The sequence below is a fragment of the Rutidosis leptorrhynchoides genome, chromosome 6 (genome assembly GCF_046630445.1).
Source record: "Rutidosis leptorrhynchoides isolate AG116_Rl617_1_P2 chromosome 6, CSIRO_AGI_Rlap_v1, whole genome shotgun sequence".
Classification (NCBI taxonomy): domain Eukaryota; kingdom Viridiplantae; phylum Streptophyta; class Magnoliopsida; order Asterales; family Asteraceae; genus Rutidosis; species Rutidosis leptorrhynchoides.
In genome coordinates this window covers 300165025-300186971 of record NC_092338.1, presented here as the reverse complement: position 1 = coordinate 300186971, position 21947 = coordinate 300165025, and positions in this window count along the sequence as shown.

Below are 21947 nucleotides of genomic sequence, written 5' to 3'. Positions count from 1 at the left end.
TCACCAAGTCGGGGTTATCGCGTGCATCCCTTGCATTAACATTAAAAGCTCTACCACGGGGTGGCCCGCCATCTTTTCGCTTGTTTGGGCACACATTTCTGAAATGGCCCGTCTGCCCGCATTCATAACACTTCTTCGGCCCTGTGGGGTTCGGCTTCCCATTCAAAGTGGTGACCTTGCAGTCTTTTCCGATATGCCCAGCCCGTTGGCATTTCTCACAAACAACATTGCAATACCCAGTGTGGTGTTTGTAGCACCGTTTGCATTGTGGTAAGATTCCTTTGTAGTTAGGGTTGGTGTTGGTGTTGTTGTTGGGATTAGGGTTTCCACCGTTGTTGTGCCTCTTGGCGGGAGTTTGATCGTAGTTTCTCCCCCTGTTGTTGTTGTTGTGGTTGTTGTCCCATTTCCTCTTTTCACTACTACCGGCTTCAAACTTAGCCTTCTCCGGCTCGTCAAGGATGATTTGATTCAGGAGAGTATGCACCATGCGCATTGCTTTGGGGACATTCGGTGGCTTGGATGAGGTGACATTACCCTTGATGGACTTAGGAAGTCCCGAGAAGTATTTCTCCATGCGCTTGAATTCGGGGGTGACCATGGTCGGACACATCAGTGCTAACTCCAAAAACCTACGATCGTAACTGTTAAGATCATTTCCCACGGCTTTCAACTGCATAAATTCGATCTCCATCTTTTGTATTTCGGTCCTTGGACAGTATTCCTCAATCATAGTACACTTAAACTCTTCCCAAGGCGTAGCATACGCCTCATCAATCCCTTTTGCTTAAGCTAACGTGTTCCACCACGTTAGCGCGCCGTCAGATAGCGTGCAAGATGCAAACTTGGTCTTATTGTCCTCCGAACAGTTGCTAACTCGGAATACTGATTCAAGTTTCTCGAACCATCTGGTGAGACCAACTGGTCCCTCGGTGCCGCTGAAGTTATGCGGTTTGCAGCTCTGGAATTCATTGTATGTACACCCATTTCGAACAGGTGGAATAACCGGTGGTGGTGGCGGTGGATGAAATGTCCCGTTCTTATTGATTAAAAACGTTCCATATTAATTGATTTCGTTGCGAGGTTTTGACCTCTATATGAGACGTTTTTCAAAGACTGCATTCATTTTTAAAACAAACCATAACCTTTATTTCATAAATAAAGGTTTAAAAAGCTTTACGTAGATTATTAAATAATGATAATCTAAAATATCCTGTTTACACACGACCATTACATAATGGTTTACAATACAAATATGTTACATCGAAATCAGTTTCTTGAATGCAGTTTTTACACAATATCATACAAACATGGACTCCAAATCTTGTCCTTATTTTAGTATGCAACAGCGGAAGCTCTTAGTATTCACCTGAGAATAAACATGCTTTAAACGTCAACAAAAATATTGGTGAGTTATAGGTTTAACCTATATATATCAAATCGTAACAATAGACCACAAGATTTCATATTTCAATACACATCCCATACATAGAGATAAAAATCATTCATATGGTGAACACCTAGTAACCGACATTAACAAGATGCATATATAAGAATATCCCCATCATTCCGGGACACCCTTCGGATATGATATAAATTTCGAAGTACTAAAGCATCCGGTACTTTGGATGGGGTTTGTTAGGCCCAATAGATCTATCTTTAGGATTCGCATCAATTAGGGTGTCTGTTCCCTAATTCTTAGATTACCAGACTTAATAAAAAGGGGCATATTCAATTTCGATAATTCAACCATAGAATGTAGTTTCACGTACTTGTGTCTATTTTGTAAATCATTTATAAAACCTGCATGTATTCTCATCCCAAAAATATTAGATATTAAAAGTGAGACTATAACTCACTTTCACAGATTTTTACTTCGTCGGGAAGTAAGACTTGGCCACTGGTTGATTCACGAACCTATAACAATATATACATATATATCAAAGTATGTTCAAAATATATTTACAACACTTTTAATATATTTTGATGTATTAAGTTTATTAAGTCAGCTGTCCTCGTTAGTAACCTACAACTAGTTGTCCACAGTTAGATGTACAAAAATAAATCGATAAATATTATCTTGAATCAATCCACGACCCAGTGTATACGTATCTCAGTATTGATCACAACTCAAACTATATATATTTTGGAATCAACCTCAACCCTGTATAGCTAACTCCAACATTCACATATAGAGTGTCTATGGTTGTTCCGAAATATATATAGATGTGTCGACATGATAGGTCGAAACATTGTATACGTGTCTATGGTATCTCAAGATTACATAATATATAATACAAGTTGATTAAGTTATGGTTGGAATAGATTTATTACCAATTTTCACGTAGCTAAAATGAGAAAAATTATCCAATCTTGTTTTACCCATAACTTCTTCATTTTAAATCCGTTTTGAGTGAATCAAATTGCTATGGTTTCATATTGAACTCTATTTTATGAATCTGAACAGAAAAAGTATAGGTTTATAGTCGGAAAAATAAGTTACAAGTCATTTTTGTAAAGGTAGTCATTTCAGTCGAAAGAACGACGTCTAGATGACCATTTTAGAAAACATACTTCCACTTTGAGTTTAACCATAATTTTTGGATATAGTTTCATGTTCATAATAAAAATCATTTTCTCAGAATAACAACTTTTAAATCAAAGTTTATCATAGTTTTTAATTAACTAACCCAAAACAGCCCGCGGTGTTACTACGACGGCGTAAATCCGGTTTTACGGTGTTTTTCATGTTTCTAGGTTTTAAATCATTAAGTTAGCATATCATATAGATATAGAACATGTGTTTAGTTGATTTTAAAAGTCAAGTTAGAAGGATTAACTTTTATTTGCGAACAAGTTTAGAATTAACTAAACTATGTTCTAGTGATTACAAGTTTAAACCTTCGAATAAGATAGCTTTATATGTATGAATCGAATGATGTTATGAACATCATTACTACCTCAAGTTCCTTGGATAAACCTACTGGAAATGAGAAAAATAGATCTAGCTTCAAAGGATCCTTGGATGGCTTGAAAGTTCTTGAAGCAGAATCATGACACGAAAACAATTTCAAGTAAGATTTCCACTCGAAATAAGATTTTTATAGTTATAGAAATTGAATTAAAGTTTGAATATGATTATTACCTTGTATTAGAAAGATAACCTACTGTAAGTAACAAAGGTTTCTTGATCTTGGATGATTACTTGGAATGGATTTAGAAAACTTGGAAGTAAACTTGCAATCTTGGAAGTATTCTTGATTTTATGAAACTAGAACTTTTGGAATTTATGAAGAACACTTAGAACTTGAAGATAGAACTTGAGAGAGATCAATTAGATGAAGAAAATTGAAGAATGAAAGTGTTTGTAGGTGTTTTTGGTCGTTGGTGTATGGATTAGATATAAAGGATATGTAATTTTGTTTTCATGTAAATAAGTCATGAATGATTACTCATATTTTTGTAATTTTATTAGATATTTCATGCTAGTTGCCAAATTATGGTTCCCACATGTGTTAGGTGACTCAAATGGGCTGCTAAGAGCTGATCATTGGAGTGTATATACCAATAGTACATACATCTAAAAGCTGTGTATTGTACGAGTACGAATACGGGTGCATATGAGTAGAATTGTTGATGAAACTGAACGAGGATGTAATTGTAAGCATTTTTGTTAAGTAGAAGTATTGGGATAAGTGTCTTTAAGTCTTTCAAAAGTGTATGATTACATATTAAAACACTACATGTATATACATTTTAACTGAGTCGTTAAGTCATCGTTAGTCGTTACATGTAAATGTTGTTTTGAAACCTTTAGGTTAACGATCTTGTTGAATGTTGTTAACCCATTGTTTATTATAACAAATGAGATGTTAAATTTTTATATTATCATGATATTATGATATATAATATATCTTAGTATGATGTATATACAGTTAAATGTCGTTACAACGATAATCGTTACATATATGTCTCGTTTCGAAATCATTAAGTTAGTAGTCTTATTTTTACATATGTATTTCATTGTTAATACACTTAATAATATATTTAATTATCATTTAACATAATTAACCAAGTGTATCAATATCTTAATATGATTCATATGTACCTAGTAAGACGTTGTTATAACGATAATCGTTATATATATCGTTTTCGAGTTTCTTAAATTAATAGTCTCATTTTTATGTATATAACTCATTGCTAAAATACCTAATGAGATACATACTTATAATAAAATTATGTTAACTATATATATAACCATATATATGTCATCGTATAGTTTTTACAAGTTTTTAACGTTCGTGAATCACCGGTCAACTTGGGTGGTCAATTGTCTATATGAAACCTGTTTCAATTAATCAAGTCTTAATAAGTTTGATTGCTTAACATGTTGGAAACATTTAATCATGTAAATATCAATCTCAATTAATATATATAAACATGGAAAAGTTCGGGTCACTACAGTACCTACCCGTTAAATAAATTTCGTCCCGAAATTTTAAGCTGTTGAAGGTGTTGACGAATCTTCTGGAAATAGATGCGGGTATTTCTTCTTCATCTGATCTTCACGCTCCCAGGTGAATTCGGGTCCTCTACGAACATTTCATCGAACCTTAACAATTGGTATCTTTTTTTGCTTAAGTATTTTAACCTCGCGATCCATTATTTCGACGGGTTCTTCGATGAATTAAAGTTTTTCGTTGATTTGGATTTCATCTAACGGAATAGTGAGATCTTCTTTAGCAAAACATTTCTTCAAATTCGAGACGTGGAAAGTGTTATGTACAGCCGCGAGTTGTTGAGGTAACTCAAGTCGGTAAGCTACTGGTCCGACACGATCAATAATCTTGAATGGTCCAATATACCTTGGATTTAATTTCCCTCGTTTACCAAATCGAACAACGCCTTTCCAAGGTGCAACTTTAAGCATGACCATCTCTCCAATTTCAAATTCTATATCTTTTCTTTTAATGTCAGCGTAGCACTTTTGTCGACTTTGGGCGGTTTTCAACCGTTGTTGAATTTGGATGATCTTCTCGGTAGTTTCTTGTATAATCTCCGGACCCGTAATCTGTCTATCCCCCACTTCACTCCAACAAATTGGAGACCTGCACTTTCTACCATAAAGTGCTTCAAACGGCACCATCTCAATGCTTGAATGGTAGCTGTTGTTGTAGGAAAATTCTGCTAACGGTAGATGTCGATCCCAACTGTTTCCGAAATCAATAACACATGCTCGTAGCATGTCTTCAAGTGTTTGTATCGTCCTTTCGCTCTGTCCATCAGTTTGTGGATGATAGGCAGTACTCATGTCTAGACGAGTTCCTAATGCTTGCTGTAATGTCTGCCAGAATCTTGAAATAAATCTGCCATCCCTATCAGAGATAATAGAGATTGGCATTCCATGTCTGGAGACGACTTCCTTCAAATACAGTCATGCTAACTTCTCCATCTTGTCATCTTCTCTTATTGGCAGGAAGTGTGCTGATTTTGTGAGACGATCAACTATTACCCAAATAGTATCAAAACCACTTGCAGTCCTTGGCAATTTAGTGATGAAATCCATGGTAATGTTTTCCCATTTCCATTCCGGGATTTCGGGTTGTTGAAGTAGACCTGATGGTTTCTGATGCTCAGCTTTGACCTTAGAACATGTCAAACATTCTCCTACGTATTTAGCAACATCGGCTTTCATACCCGGCCACCAAAAATGTTTCTTGAGATCCTTGTACATCTTCCCCGTTCCAGGATGTATTGAGTATCTGGTTTTATGAGCTTCTCTAAGTACTATTTCTCTCATATCTCCAAATTTTGGTACCCAAATCCTTTCAGCCCTATACCGGGTTCTGTCTTCCCGAATATTTAGATGCTTCTCCGATCCTTTGGGTATTTCATCCTTTAAATTTCTCTCTTTTAAAACTCCTTGTTGCGCCTCCTTTATTTGAGTAGTAAGGTTATTATGAATCTTTATATTCATAGATTTTACTCGAATGGGTTCTATGTCCTTCCTGCTCAAGGCATCGGCTACCACATTTGCCTTCCCCGGGTGGTAACGAATCTCAAAGTCGTAATCATTCAATAATTCAATCCACCTACGCTGCCTCATATTCAGTTGTTTCTGATTAAATATGTGTTGAAGACTTTTGTGGTCGGTATATATAATACTTTTGACCCCATATAAGTAGTGCCTCCAAATCTTTAATGCAAAAACAACCGCGCCTAATTCCAAATCATGCGTCGTATAATTTTGTTCGTGAATCTTCAATTGTCTAGACGCATAAGCAATCACCTTCGTTCGTTGCATTAATACACAACCGAGACCTTGCTTTGATGCGTCACAATAAATCACAAAATCATCATTCCCTTTAGGCAATGACAATATAGGTGCCGTAGTTAGCTTTTTCTTCAATAACTGAAACGCTTTCTCTTGTTCATCATTCCATTCAAATTTCTTCCCTTTATGCGTTAATGCAGTCAAGGGTTTTGCTATTCTGGAAAAGTCTTGGATGAACCTTCTGTAGTAACCAGCTAGTCCTAAAAACTGGCGTATGTGTTTCGGAGTTTTTGGGCTTTCCCACTTTTCAACAGTTTCTATCTTTGCCGGATCCACCTTAATACCTTCTTTGTTCACTATGTGACCGAGGAATTGAACTTCTTCCAACTAAAATGCACATTTTGAAAACTTAGCGTACAATTCTTCCTTCCTCAATACTTCTAACACCTTTCTCAAATGTTCACCGTGTTCTTGGTCATTCTTTGAGTAAATAAGTATGTCATCAATGAAAACAATGACAAACTTGTCAAGGTATGGTCCACACACTCGGTTCATAAGGTCCATGAACACAGCTGGTACATTAGTTAAACCAAACAGCATGACCATAAACTCGTAATGACCGTAACGTGTTCTGAAAGCAGTCTTTGGAATATCATCTTCTTTCACCCGCATTTGATGATACCCGGAATGTAAGTCAATCTTTGAATAAACAGACGAGCCTTGTAGTTGATCAAATAAGTCGTCGATTCTCGGTAGTGAGTAGCGGTTCTTGATGGTAAGTTTGTTCAACTCTCGGTAGTCGATACACAACCTGAATGTACCATCTTTCTTCTTGACAAACAAAACAGGAGCTCCCCACGGTGATGTGCTTGGTCGAATGAAACCACGCTCTAAAAGTTCTTGTAATTGGCTTTGCAGTTCTTTCATCTCGCTGGGTGCGAGTCTGTAAGGAGCACGAGCTATTAGCGCAGCTCCTGGTATAAGATCTATTTGAAATTCAATGGATCGATGTGGGGGTAATCCCGGTAATTCTTTCGGAAATACATCGGGAAATTCTTTTGCAATGGGAACATCATTGATGCTCTTTTCTTTAGTTTTTACTTTCTCGACGTGTGCTAGAACAGCATAGCAACCTTTTCTTATTAGTTTTTGTGCCTCCAAATTACTAATAAGATGTAGCTTCGTGTTGCCCTTTTCTCCGTACACCATTAAGGGTTTTCCTTTTTCTCGTATAATGCGAATTGCATTTTTGTAACAAACGATCTCTGCTTTCACTTCTTTCAACCAGTCCATACCGATTATCACATCAAAACTCCCTAACTCTACTGGTATCAAATCAATCTTAAATGTTTCGCTAACCAGTTTAATTTCTCGATTCCGACATATATTATCTGCTGAAATTAATTTACCATTTGCTAATTCGAGTAAAAATTTACTATCCAAAGGCGTCAATGGACAACTTAATTTAGCACAAAAATCTCTACTCATATAGCTTCTATCCGCACCCGAATCAAATAAAACGTAAGCAGATTTATTGTCAATAAGAAACGTACCCGTAACAAGCTCCGGGTCTTCCCGTGCCTCTGCCGCATTAATATTGAAAACTCTTCCGCGGCCTTGTCCATTCGTGTTCTCCTGGTTCGGGCAATTTCTAATAATGTGGCCCGGTTTTCCACATTTATAACAAACTACATTGGCATAACTTGCTCCGCCATTACTCGTTCCGACACCATTTGTTCCTTTCGTTCTGTTAACCCCTGGTCCGTAGACCTCAAACTTCGCCGCGCTATGACCATTTCTTTTACACTTGTTGCAAAATTTGGTGCAGAACCCCGAGTGATACTTTTCACACCTTTGGCATAGATGCTTCTGATTGTTTTTGTTGTTGTTGTTGCGGTTATTATTGTTGTTGGGATGATTGTTGTAGTTGCTGTTGTCGTTGTTGTTGTTGTTGTTGTTGTTGTTGTTGTTGTTGTTGGGCCGTTTGTTGTAGTTGCGATTGATGTTGCGATTGTTGGGATAATTGTTGTGATTATTGTTGTAATTGCTGTTGTTGTTGTATTGGTGATTCTTATCACCGTTTTCCTCCCACTTTCTTTTCACTTGCTTCACATTGGCCTCTTCAGCAGTCTGTTCTTTAATTCTTTCTTCAATCTGGTTCACTAGTTTGTGAGCCATTCTACATGCCTGTTGTATGGAGGCGGGCTCGTGTGAACTTATATCTTCTTGGATTCTTTCCGGTAATCCTTTCACAAACGCGTCGATCTTCTCTTCCTCATCTTCGAATGCTCCCGGACAAAATAGGCACAATTCTGTGAATAGTCTTTCGTACGTGGTAATATCAAATCCTTGGGTTCATAACCCTCTAAGTTCTGTCTTGAGCTTATTGACCTCGATTCTGGGACGGTACTTCTCGTTCATCAAGTGCTTGAATGCTGACCACGGTAGTGCGTACGCATCGTCTTGTCCCACTTACTCTAGATAGGTATTCCACCATGTTAATGCAGAACCTGTGAAGGTATGCGTAGCGTACTTTACTTTGTCCTCTTCAGTACACTTACTTATGGCAAACACCGATTCGACCTTCTCAGTCCACCGTTTCAATTCGATCGGTCCTTCGGTTCCATCAAATTCCAAAGGTTTGCAGGCAGTGAATTCTTTGTAGGTGCATCCTACACGATTTCCTGTACTGCTAGATCCAAGGTTATTGTTAGTATGTAGCGCAGCCTGTACTGCGGCTATGTTTGAAGCTAGAATAGTACAAAATTCCTCTTCATTCATATTCACGGTGTGTCGAGTAGTCGGTGCCATTTCCTTCAAAATAGTCAAATGGAACAAGTTAATCATACAGAATATTAAGAGTAGTTAATAGTATTTCGTAGCATAATATGAACTCATTTATAAAAGCTTTTTCTTCATATTAGCGTTTTATAAGTTTAAATTCGGGTAGTACCTACCCGTTAAGTTCATACTTAGTAGCTAATATACAATTCAACTACTACAATTCTATATGAAAAACTGATTATAATAATATTTCGCGTTCAAACTTTTACACAATATTTTACAAACTTACAATACCGCTTATTTTACATATAGCATGAAATATAGCACACAATAAATTTGATACAAGATGGTTGTGAAGATAATTCTAGCTAGTACACAAGTCGTTCAACAAAGGCAATAAAGACACGTAATTCATACGTCCAGAAACAAGTCATGCATTCTGGTTTTACTAGGATTACTTCCCATCCTTGGTCTTGTGGAACATAACCGTTATGGCCGTTGATAAGAGCGCGTGTTGTAACGTCGTCAAAATGACGAGGGTTACGTAATGTCCAACAGTCCCGTAACAATCTAAAAACCTCATTTCTTACCCCAATTACCGACTCCGTCACTTGTGGAAACGTTTTGTTTAATAGTTGTAGCCCGATGTTCTTGTTCTCACTTTGGTGAGAAGCGAACATTACTAATCCGTAAGCATAACATGCTTCTTTATGTTGCATGTTAGCCGCTTTTTCTAAATCACAAAGTCCAATATTCGGATATATTGAGTCAAAATAATTTCTTAACCCATTGCGTAAAATAGCATTTGGGTTCCCCGCAATATATGCGTCAAAGTAAACACATCGTAACTTATGGATTTCCCAATGTGATATCCCCCATCTTTCGAATGAAAGCCTTTTATAAACCAAGGCATTCTTGGAACGTTCTTCGAATGTCTTACAAACTGATCTCGCCTTAAATAGTTGTGCCGAAGAATTCTGACCGACACTAGACAAGATTTCATCAATCATGTCTCCGGGTAGGTCTCTTAAAATATTGGGTTGTCTATCCATTTTGTTTTTCTATACTGTAAAATAGACAAGAGTTAGATTCATAAAAAAAAATACTTATTAATACAAGTAATTTTTACATATATCATAAAGCATAGGCACACTATATTACATATATTACATCACACGAATACAACTATCTTATTCCGACTCGCTTGTTTCTTCTTCTTCGGTTTTGGTTCGTTTTGCCAAGTTTCTAGGGATATATGATGTTCCCCTAATACGAGCCGTCGTTTTCCACATTGGTTTAGAAAAACCTGGTGGTTTAGAGGTTCCCGGATCATTGTTACAACTTAAGGACTTCGGGGGTTGACGATACATATAAAGTTCATCGGGGTTGGAATTAGATTTCTCTATTTTTATGCCCTTTCGCTTATTATTTTCTTTCGCCTTTTTAAATTCAGTTGGGGTAATTTCTGTAACATCATCGGAATTCTCGTCGGAATCCGATTCATCGGAGAATTGGTAATCCTCCTAATATTTTGCTTCCTTGGCGGAAACACCATTGACCATAATTAACCTTGGTCGGTTGGTTGAGGATTTTCTTTTACTTAACCGTTTTATTATTTCCCCCACCGGTTCTATTTCTTCATCCGGTTCCGATTCTTCTTCCGGTTCCGATTCTTCTTCCGGTTCCGACTCTTCTTCCGGTTCCTCTTCGGGAACTTGTGAATCAGTCCACGAATCATTCCAATTTACATTTGACTCTTTATTATTATTAGGTGAGTCAATGGGACTTGTTCTAGAGGTAGACATCTATCACATAATATCAAACGCGTTAAGAGATTAATATATCACATAATATTCACATGTTAAAAATATATAGTTTCCAACAAAATTTGTTAAGCAATCATTTTTCAATTAAACATGGTCGAAGTCCAGACTCACTAATGCATCCTAACAAACTCAATAAGACACACTAATGCAAAATTCTGGTTCTCTAAGACCAACGCTCGGATACCAACTGAAATGTCCCGTTCTTATTGATTAAAAACGTTCCATATTAATTGATTTCGTTGCGAGGTTTTGACCTCTATATGAGACGTTTTTCAAAGACTGCATTCATTTTTAAAACAAACCATAACCTTTATTTCATAAATAAAGGTTTAAAAGGCTTTACGTAGATTATCAAATAATGATAATCTAAAATATCCTGTTTACACACGACCATTACATAATGGTTTACAATACAAATATGTTACATCGAAATCAGTTTCTTGAATGCAGTTTTTACACAATATCATACAAACATGGACTCCAAATCTTGTCCTTATTTTAGTATGCAACAGCGGAAGCTCTTAGTATTCACCTGAGAATAAACATGCTTTAAACGTCAACAAAAATGTTGGTGAGTTATAGGTTTAACCTATATATATCAAATCGTAACAATAGACCACAAGATTTCATATTTCAATACACATCCCATACATAGAGATAAAAATCATTCATATGGTGAACACCTAGTAACCGACATTAACAAGATGCATATATAAGAATATCCCCATCATTCCGGGACACCCTTCGGATATGATATAAATTTCGAAGTACTAAAGCATCCGGTACTTTGGATGGGGTTTGTTAGGCCCAATAGATCTATCTTTAGGATTCGCGTCAATTAGGGTGTCTGTTCCCTAATTCTTAGATTACCAGACTTAATAAAAAGGGGCATATTCAATTTCGATAATTCAACCATAGAATGTAGTTTCACGTACTTGTGTCTATTTTGTAAATCATTTATAAAACCTGCATGTATTTTCATCCCAAAAATATTAGATTTTAAAAGTGGGACTATAACTCACTTTCACAGATTTTTACTTCGTCGGGAAGTAAGACTTGGCCACTGGTTGATTCACGAACCTATAACAATATATACATATATATCAAAGTACGTTCAAAATATATTTACAACACTTTTAATATATTTTGATGTTTTAAGTTTATTAAGTCAGCTGTCCTCGTTAGTAACCTACAACTAGTTGTCCACAGTTAGATGTACAGAAATAAATCGATAAATATTATCTTGAATCAATTCACGACCCAGTGTATACGTATCTCAGTATTGATCACAACTCAAACTATATATATTTTGGAATCAACCTCAACCCTGTATAGCTAACTCCAACATTCACATATAGAGTGTCTATGGTTGTTCCGAAATATATATAGATGTGTCGACATGATAGGTCGAAACATTGTATACGTGTCTATGGTATCTCAAGATTACATAATATACAATACAAGTTAATTAAGTTATGGTTGGAATAGATTTGTTACCAATTTTCACGTAGCTAAAATGAGAAAAATTATCCAATCTTGTTTTACCGATAACTTCTTCATTTTAAATCCGTTTTGAGTGAATCAAATTGCTATGGTTTCATATTGAACTCTATTTTATGAATCTAAACAGAAAAAGTATAGGTTTATTGTCATAAAAATAAGTTACAAGTCATTTTTGTAAAGGTAGTCATTTTAGTCGAAAGAACGACGTCTAGATGACCATTTTAGAAAACATACTTCCACTTTGAGTTTAACCATAATTTTTGGATATAGTTTCATGTTCATAATAAAAATAATTTTCTCAGAATAACAACTTTTAAATCAAAGTTTATCATAGTTTTTAATTAACTAACCCAAAACAGCCCGCGGTGTTACTTCGACGGCGTAAATCCGGTTTTACGGTGTTTTTCATGTTTCCAGGTTTTAAATCATTAAGTTAGCATATCATATAGATATAGAACATGTGTTTAGTTGATTTTAAAAGTCAAGTTAGAAGTATTAACTTTTATTTGCGAACAAGTTTAGAATTAACTAAACTATGTTCTAGTGATTACAAGTTTAAACCTTCGAATAAGATAGCTTTATATGTATGAATCGAATGATGTTATGAACATCATTACTACCTCAAGTTCCTTGGATAAACCTACTGGAAATGAGAAAAATAGATCTAGCTTCAAAGGATCCTTGGATGGCTTGAAAGTTCTTGAAGCAGAATCATGACACGAAAACAATTTCAAGTAAGATTTCCACTCGAAATAAGATTGTTATAGTTATAGAAATTGAATTAAAGTTTGAATATGATTATTACCTTGTATTAGAAAGATAACCTACTGTAATTAACAAAGGTTTCTTGATCTTGGATGATTACTTGGAATGGATTTAGAAAACTTGGAAGTAAACTTGCAATCTTGGAAGTATTCTTGATTTTATGAAACTAGAACTTTTGGAATTTATGAAGAACACTTAGAACTTGAAGATAGAACTTGAGAGAGATCAATTAGATGAAGAAAATTGAAGAATGAAAGTGTTTGCAGGTGTTTTTGGTCGTTGGTGTATGGATTAGATATAAAGGATATGTAATTTTGTTTTCATGTAAATAAGTCATGAATGATTACTCATATTTTTGTAATTTTATGAGATATTTCATGCTAGTTGCCAAATGATGGTTCCCACATGTGTTAGGTGACTCACATGGGCTGCTAAGAGCTGATAATTGGAGTGTATATACCAATAGTACATACATCTAAAAGCTGTGTATTGTACGAGTACGAATACGGGTGCATACGAGTAGAATTGTTGATGAAACTGAACGAGGATGTAATTGTAAGCATTTTTGTTAAGTAGAAGTATTGGGATAAGTGTCTTTAAGTCTTTCAAAAGTGTATGAATACATATTAAAACACTACATGTATATACATTTTAACTGAGTCGTTAAGTCATCGTTAGTCGTTACATGTAAATGTTGTTTTGAAACCTTTAGGTTAACGATCTTGTTGAATGTTGTTAACCCATTGTTTATTATAACAAATGAGATGTTAAATTATTATATTATCATGATATTATGATATATAATATATCTTAGTATGATGTATATACAGTTAAATGTCGTTACAATGATAATCGTTACATATATGTCTCGTTTCGAAATCATTAAGTTAGTAGTCTTATTTTTACATATGTATTTCATTGTTAATACACTTAATAATATATTTAATTATCATTTAACATAATTAACCAAGTGTATCAATATCTTAATATGATTCATATGTACCTACTAAGACGTTGTTATAACGATAATCGTTATATATATCGTTTTCGAGTTTCTTAAATTAATAGTCTCATTTTTATGTATATAACTCATTGTTAAAATACCTAATGAGATACATACTTATAATAAAATCATGTTAACTATATATATAACCATATATATGTCATCGTATTGTTTTTACAAGTTTTTAACGTTCGTGAATCACCGGTCAACTTGGGTGGTCAATTGTCTATATGAAACCTATTTCAATTAATCAAGTCTTAACAAGTTTAATTGCTTAACATGTTGGAAACATTTAATCATGTAAATATCAATCTCAATTAATATATATAATTATGGAAAAGTTCGGGTCACTACAGTGGAGCTTCGAGATTTCTTTCTGCTAGGGCTGCAGCGACCCGTTCGTTGATCATGTCCTCAATCTGGGAGGCGGTAGGTGTGGATCTTCCGTTAGCCATTGTATTCTAAACAAAAATTTTGACTCAAGTCAAAATCTAGTATGCAAGTAGTAATAATACAGTATATAGTGACCAACATGGAATCAAAACATCACATGTTATTAAATAATGCATCTAGGTACAAATACCACAGAATCATCGTACAACAATGTAAATAGAACATCGTGCAAGAATTAAATAACGCAAAGTTCCATTCATTAATAATAATAAGTTTCATACATCTGAATAAGTTCGTACAATACATATGAAATACATGAAACTATATCTAGATTACATCATGAAATCTAAATACAAGGTCCTACGGTGAAGGTGGGTGAACTGCTCCTCGAGCCAACTGCTCCTCGAGCTCAGTGACTCGAGCTCAGAGAGTCTCAATCTCCCTCATCAGTTCCTCGTTAGAGGGAGCTGGTGGGGTAGGCGGTGCAGGTGGGGCGGGTGGTGCAGGTGGTGCCGGTGGTGCTGATATAGATGGTCCGGCTCCGGATGTAGACGGTACGTCCCTAGATGTAAGTGGTCCGTATCTAAATCTAGGTGGTACGGTTCCAGGAATAGTCAATACGTAACAGGAAACCTTACGTATCTGTGGGTCGGCAGGGTATGGCACAACTCATTTACGAGCAGTAACCCTACGACGATGGCCAAAAGCGTCAGTAAAAGCACGACCTCCATTCACCCCTGGAATGACGGTGCCGTCGAAACGGTACCGCTTCCTCGGCGGGGTGGAGGGTGCCTGAATAGGTCTATCAGCAGGATCCTCATCATCGCTGGAGTCGTCTGATGATGAAGAATCGGCGGATGATGAGTCATCTGAATCGTGTGGTGGTGACACTGGTGGCTGAGCTGGTAATCCAAAGCGTCCGAAGGCGGCCAACATCTGTCTGTGTCTGCCTGGCGGAATCACGACTAAACTTCCGTCGGGAGTGCGTCGGCAAGGCGTGCGCATGTGGTTACGAAACGGCCCTTCCCCGAACTCCGCGGGGATCTCAATACCACCAATGCGGGTCTGTGACCCCGAGGGTCCGGGAGCAGACACTGGGGCAGGTGCACTAGTACCAGCTCTGGAAGTGGAAGCGCCGGGATCACTAGTGGGTGTCGGGGCCGGTGTATCGGCAGTAGCAGCAGCAGGTGTAGCAGTAGGTAGGGCGACGGGGTCTGAGTCTGTACTGCCCGAAATGCCAGCAGGTGGAACATCCGACATCTGAACAAGGAAAAATAAATTTTCCATGTCAGTATGTCATAAAGCAAGAAAATAATAGGCCAACAGTTTAAATCATGTATAACGGTAACTAGCATGGCAATAACAGTAATTCGTATGAAAGTAGCATGCAATCGAAAGCAAGTAGCATCATGCAGTAGTGAAATCATGTAATAGCATATGGCATATAGCAGTAACAGTAAGCAGCAGCATGCAGTAAGTTCAGCGGAAACAAGTAAACTAGCAAGTTGTAGATTAGTCCTATTAGTGAATCCTACTCGGGTCGGTCTTAGACTCACTAATGCAACCTAATTCCCTACAACCAATGCTCTGATACCAAATGTGATGCCCCATACAAAACCATCGTGTACGAATCATCAACAACAGGATCATTACAAGGTTAAGTACTATATGCTGTAATTAAAGATGTTGCATTCACGATAAAAAGGTGATGTCATAACCGACATCAAATGTTTTACATTTCAAAAGCATGCTTCACTAAGTAGAAGCAAATAATAAGTGTATGTGACCACAATGGTCGTTACAAGTCATAGTTCAAAAGTACGAATGTTTGAATGCAAAGTAAAGTAGTTCATGCGTGGACAACTCTAAGCAGCGGGTGTCTACAGCACAACAAGTAAGACAGCGGAAGCAACCTCAAGCACCTGAGAAATACATGCTTAAAAATGTCAACACAAAGGTTGGTGAGCTATAGTTTAAGTATAACAGTATGTAAGGTAGGCCACGAGATTTCAGTGCTACAAAGAGCGTTTCAAAATAGTATGATAAAGTATATGTTAACCGTGGGCACTTGGTAACTAACTTAACGTTTATACCCCCTAAAAGTAAACTTGGCAAGTGCGTATGTTTAGGAAGTATTAAACACTCGTTAAATGCTAGCGCTACTAGCCCGAGTGGGGATGTCAAACCCTATGGATCCATATCTAAGATTCGCGTTCATGGTTCAAAAACCAATGATTAAACGTTACCGAGCTAAAGGGAATGTTTCTGCCGTTATATAACCCACACATATATAAGTTTAAGTACTCGTGCCTAGTATGTAAAACATAAAATCCGCATGTATTCTCAGTTCCCAAAATAAGTTAAAGTAAAAAGGGAATGCTATAACTCACAATGATATGTAGCGGTAAAGTAGTAGTCGGGAAAGGTGTGCAAGTAAATGGTCCGAAGTCCTCAACCTAAGTCAAATAGTACTAAGTCAGTAATTCGTCTTAATAGGTTTAAAAGTATGTAATTAAGGTCTTAAGGGTCATCATCATTCATCATTAAACAAAAGGCGTAAAGTAAGTTTCATTTATGAAAGTAGTTTTCAACAAAGTCTGACTTCAGTCAGTCACCACGGCCTCTACCCTTACTGAATTAAGGTAAGACCAGTGGCCATGGCTCCATCTATGAGTCCCTTAAGTGTGGTAAAATTTACAGAAGCAAACTCGTCTTGGTTTGACCGTGGCGACGGTCTAAGTGCGAGTAGGTCAGAAATTTCTGCACAACATTAAAGGACATAGTGACGATCGGAGGGCCATAAATCCTAAACCGTAACTCGGATTAAGACGAGTCCTATATGAAAAGTTATCTACTCGAAAAGTTCTATCTAAAAATAAAGGTTAGAACAGCCCAGGTCTACTGGTATGTTCCAGAAGCATCAGGTCAGTAGCTTTTGGACAGAAACAGTAAGTTTAAAAGGGTTCCGGTGGTCTTGGTGCTTGATGTTCATCATGGTTCTCATCCTTGATGCATATAGCTTCAAGTGTACAACTCATTGATGTATCTACATCATATTAACCAAGTCTTGACCATCATAACCCTAGTGCAAGTCTAAGACATGAAGCACAACTCACTTAAGAGTTGCATGTAGTTTGATGAACCAAAGTTACATCAAAATCTTAGGTTTGACACTTTCATGAACTATAAGACTAATAATAAGTTACAAACTTGAAAGTAAACTAACTAATCAAGATCATAAGTAGTAGAACATAGTTCTTAGTTTGATCTTGAAGATCCAAGACTCAAAAGTCTAGATCCAAAGTTATATTTAAAGAAAACTTATTTGTGTGTTCTTGAACTTTCAAAGTTAACTTAATTTGTTCAAGAGATATGAGATCAAGACTAACTTGTAGTACTTGACCATATAAACTAACTACATGAAATTAAAGTGCATAAATTGAAGAAGTAAACTTAAATAAACAAGAAAAGGTTCATGGTTGTTCATACTTTAAAGATTCAAACCAAAGTTTGATCTTTAGAAAGTAAACTTTAAAGTTTACTTCATGAACTTCAAGTATGAATATAATCAACACATGAACTTGCAATCTTTTAAGAAAGTATATGTAGAACCTAAAATAGAGAGTTTAGTTCTTGATTGTTCTTGTTAAAACAAGATAAAAGATGAATCAAACTAGAAAGTTAGATTCTTGAAACATGTAAGTAAATAACAACAATTAACAAGACAAGTAACATTAACAACAAAGAACAACAAATGATGATGATGATTTGCATGTATGTATACGGTTTTAGGGAGAAAAGAAGAAGAGAAAATGTCTTCAAGTTTACTTACAATCTTGAGAGAAAAAGAAAGGAAAGTTTGAGAGAAAATGGAAGCTAGTAAGAGTGTGTGTGAATGAATGAAGAATACTAGTTGATATGGTAACAAAATTTGAAACAAAAAGCACACTCCCAAGGCCTCTAGGCCGTCGGTCTTGGAGGGGATCAAGAGGGAGGACAAGATCTGTAGCGACCCGACCAAATCATGTTTGACGGCGCCGTCTACTTAGGTCCCGTTACGTGGTCATAAGTCTTTAAGACAAAGTTTGACCAAAATATGTCGCCTTCATTTCAAAATAAAGATTGTTCCCAAAGTTTACAAGAATTGTTCAACCAATAGTTAAGTTACAACGTTATAATACGAATGAAATCTAGGCGACACGGTTTAAAGTAAAGTCAAAAGACGCTCCATGAAATGCACATATACTCGACATCCAATGCAAGTATCAAATAATGAGCGGAAGCATGTATCATGTATCGTTCAAGGACCTGAGAAAAACATAGAAATCTGTCAACGAAAACGTTGGTGAAATCATAGGTTTAAGTAAGTAAGTACAAGTGAACCACAAGATTTGCATCAATGAAATAATTGTAATACATTCCAAAAGTTTGTTTCACGAGCACCCAATTATCAAAGCTTAACATTCCTTCCATTGTATACCCCATCACTTAGTGCTAGAACAAACACTGTTTCTCAAAAATATATTTCATTCGTAAACGGTAGCGAACCGTTTGAATGAGGGTTTGTCAAACCCATATGGATCCATACAACATAAGTTCTCGCTTACACCCGGCAAGTGTAACTAATGATAATCGAATTGAGGATTTTGTTCTAAACTCGTATGTAGAATGTTTGTTTTCCCGTCCTTGTGTTCACTTAGTTCAAAAGAATCGTTTATGTTTTCTCATCCCAATATAAGTTCAAAAAGAGTAAAAGTGGGACTATGATCTCACCTTGAGTGCACGAGTAGTAAAGTACTTCAACAAGTAAACGTGTGCAAAGAACAATGCTAGTCTTGACCTAAACAATAGGTTTGTATCAATAACGGTAAACACGATAGGTCAAAGATGTTCAATTAGTCCTATGGCTCGTTAAGACTCGATCATAATAGCATGTGAATCAAATTGTCATGTTTCATGCAAGGTACAAGTATAAAAACATGTTAGAACGATTGCACAAATATTTGGTTAAGTTTGATTAAAAGTCAAACTTTGGTCGGTCAAAGTCAACGAAAGTCAACACGTTCGGGTCGGGTTCCGAACTATTTTTCTGAGGTTTTTAATCATATATGAACATGTTAGAACAAGTTTCATGTGAATCGGAGGTCCGTAGTATGCCAAACATTTTTCGTAATTTGGACATGGTGGTCAGAACCTGACCACCTTATATGTCGCGCCGCGACATGAAATGGCCGCGCCGCGGCAAAGGCCGGGTGCTGGTACCTGGCCAGTCCCAAATGTTCAAGTCTCAATCCAAAACCTTTTTGTGCATAAAACACAAACCGCTAACACTTAGGACTCGCACCTTATATCGTTGGAAAGCTCTTTTGACGTAGAATGCAACTAAACACAATTCATCAATCAATCTACCTATTACAACAACCAAAACCGCATCTAATGCTTAACATTAACCGCATACAAGTTCATAAACGAAATTCAATGATTCGGGCAACCAATTTACATGAATGATATGCCGTTTCGAAGGTAATCAAGCATACAATCCAACTAAACACTTACCAATAATAATCCATGGCATTCAATGCATCAAAAGTTCATTTCAAGTTCATCAAACCCTAACCCAAATTCACCAAAATCAATAATCAAGTTCATGAAGTTTTCTAAGGCAACCTACACATCAAATTGAAGCTAGTGATGCTAGTAACACAATTAAAGCATCAACTTTTAACATCTAACAACATATGATCATCCAAAATTCAAGAACAACACACCAAAATTCAAGTTCATGCTAGTTACACTAAAACAACGAGATCGAGCATATAAATCATATATTCATGTTAGACTTGAGCCATAGACACTAATTAACACTTTTATAAGTTAAAAACATCAAGAACACAAAATCTAGTGATTTTAGAAAGTTACCCAAACGAGATGAAGTTGGTACCAAAATGAAGAGGATGAAGAGAGGATCACGAATATGTAGTTTATTTTGTTGTAAGCCTCCTAGATCGAATTTAGATGATGATTGAATGAATTTGGTAAATGGGTGTGTGTTCTTGCTAGAGAGAAAGAGAGAGATGGAGATGATAATGAATGGATGAAAGGGGTTGACCCTTTGACCTAGTCAAGGGTTTGATCCCTTGTCAAGTTTAGTCCCTCAACTTTCGTTCGGGTGCGGGAATTACCTAAACGAGATAATTTAAAACGCGTATCAACGGGAGATGTTATAAACATATAACGGACTTTATATTAGTATAACGGAAAAGTAAATGGAAAAAGGCGGGATGTTACAAGATCCACTAGTTACTAGTATGTATTTGTCCTTTAAAGGTGGTTAATAAGAGAACTTACATGGGGATTATGGTAACTAGATTCTTCATGTCTTCCAAACTAACTAGTTAAGGTTCAAGTAATACTTACACTTTGAAAGAGTGGGCTAACTAAGCCCACTTAAAGGTAGGGTGGGCTTGGAAGTCCAATAACATGAGTCCATTACACTAACAAAGCCCAAGTTCAAATAAATCACAAGTTAAACCAATTAAAGCCCAATTAACTAACTAATAGCCTTAGTTAATTAAAATGATTAATAAATTTAATCATGAATGTAAATAATATCTAAAAATATTATTCGTGAAAGTTCCGGGTGTCACAAAGACGTTTCGGGCACTTAAAAGTCAAGTACGGGCAATCATGGCAACATGTAAATGTAATAACGTACATTCGTTTAAACACGCGTATTAATAATAATAATTATTAATAAAATAATATTGGAAATTTCAGGGTCGTTACAGATCTTATTTAGCAAAACATTTCTTCAAATTCGAGACGTGAAAAGTGTTATGTACAGCCGCGAGTTGTTGAGGTAACTCAAGTCGGTAAGCTACTGGTCCGACACGATCAATAATCTTGAATGGTCCAATATACCTTGGATTTAATTTACCTCGTTTACCAAATCGAACAATGCCTTTCCAAGGTGCAACCTTAAGCATGACCATCTCTCCAATTTCAAATTCTATATCTTTTCTTTTAATGTCGGCGTAGCTCTTTTGTCGACTTTGGGCGGTTTTCAACCGTTGTTGAATTTGGATGATCTTCTCAGTAGTTTCTTGTATTATCTATGGACCCGTAATCTGTCTATCCCCCACTTCACTCCAACAAATTGGAGACCTGAACTTTCTACCATAAAGTGCTTCAAATGGCGCCATCTCAATGCTTGAATAGTAGCTGTTGTTGTAGGAAAATTCTGCTAATGGTAGATGTCGATCCCAACTGTTTCCGAAATCAATAACACATGCTCGTAGCATGTCTTCAAGCGTTTGTATCGTACTTTCACTTTGCCCATGAGTTTGTGGATGATAGGCAGTACACATGTCTATACGAGTTCCTAATGCTTGCTGTAATGTCT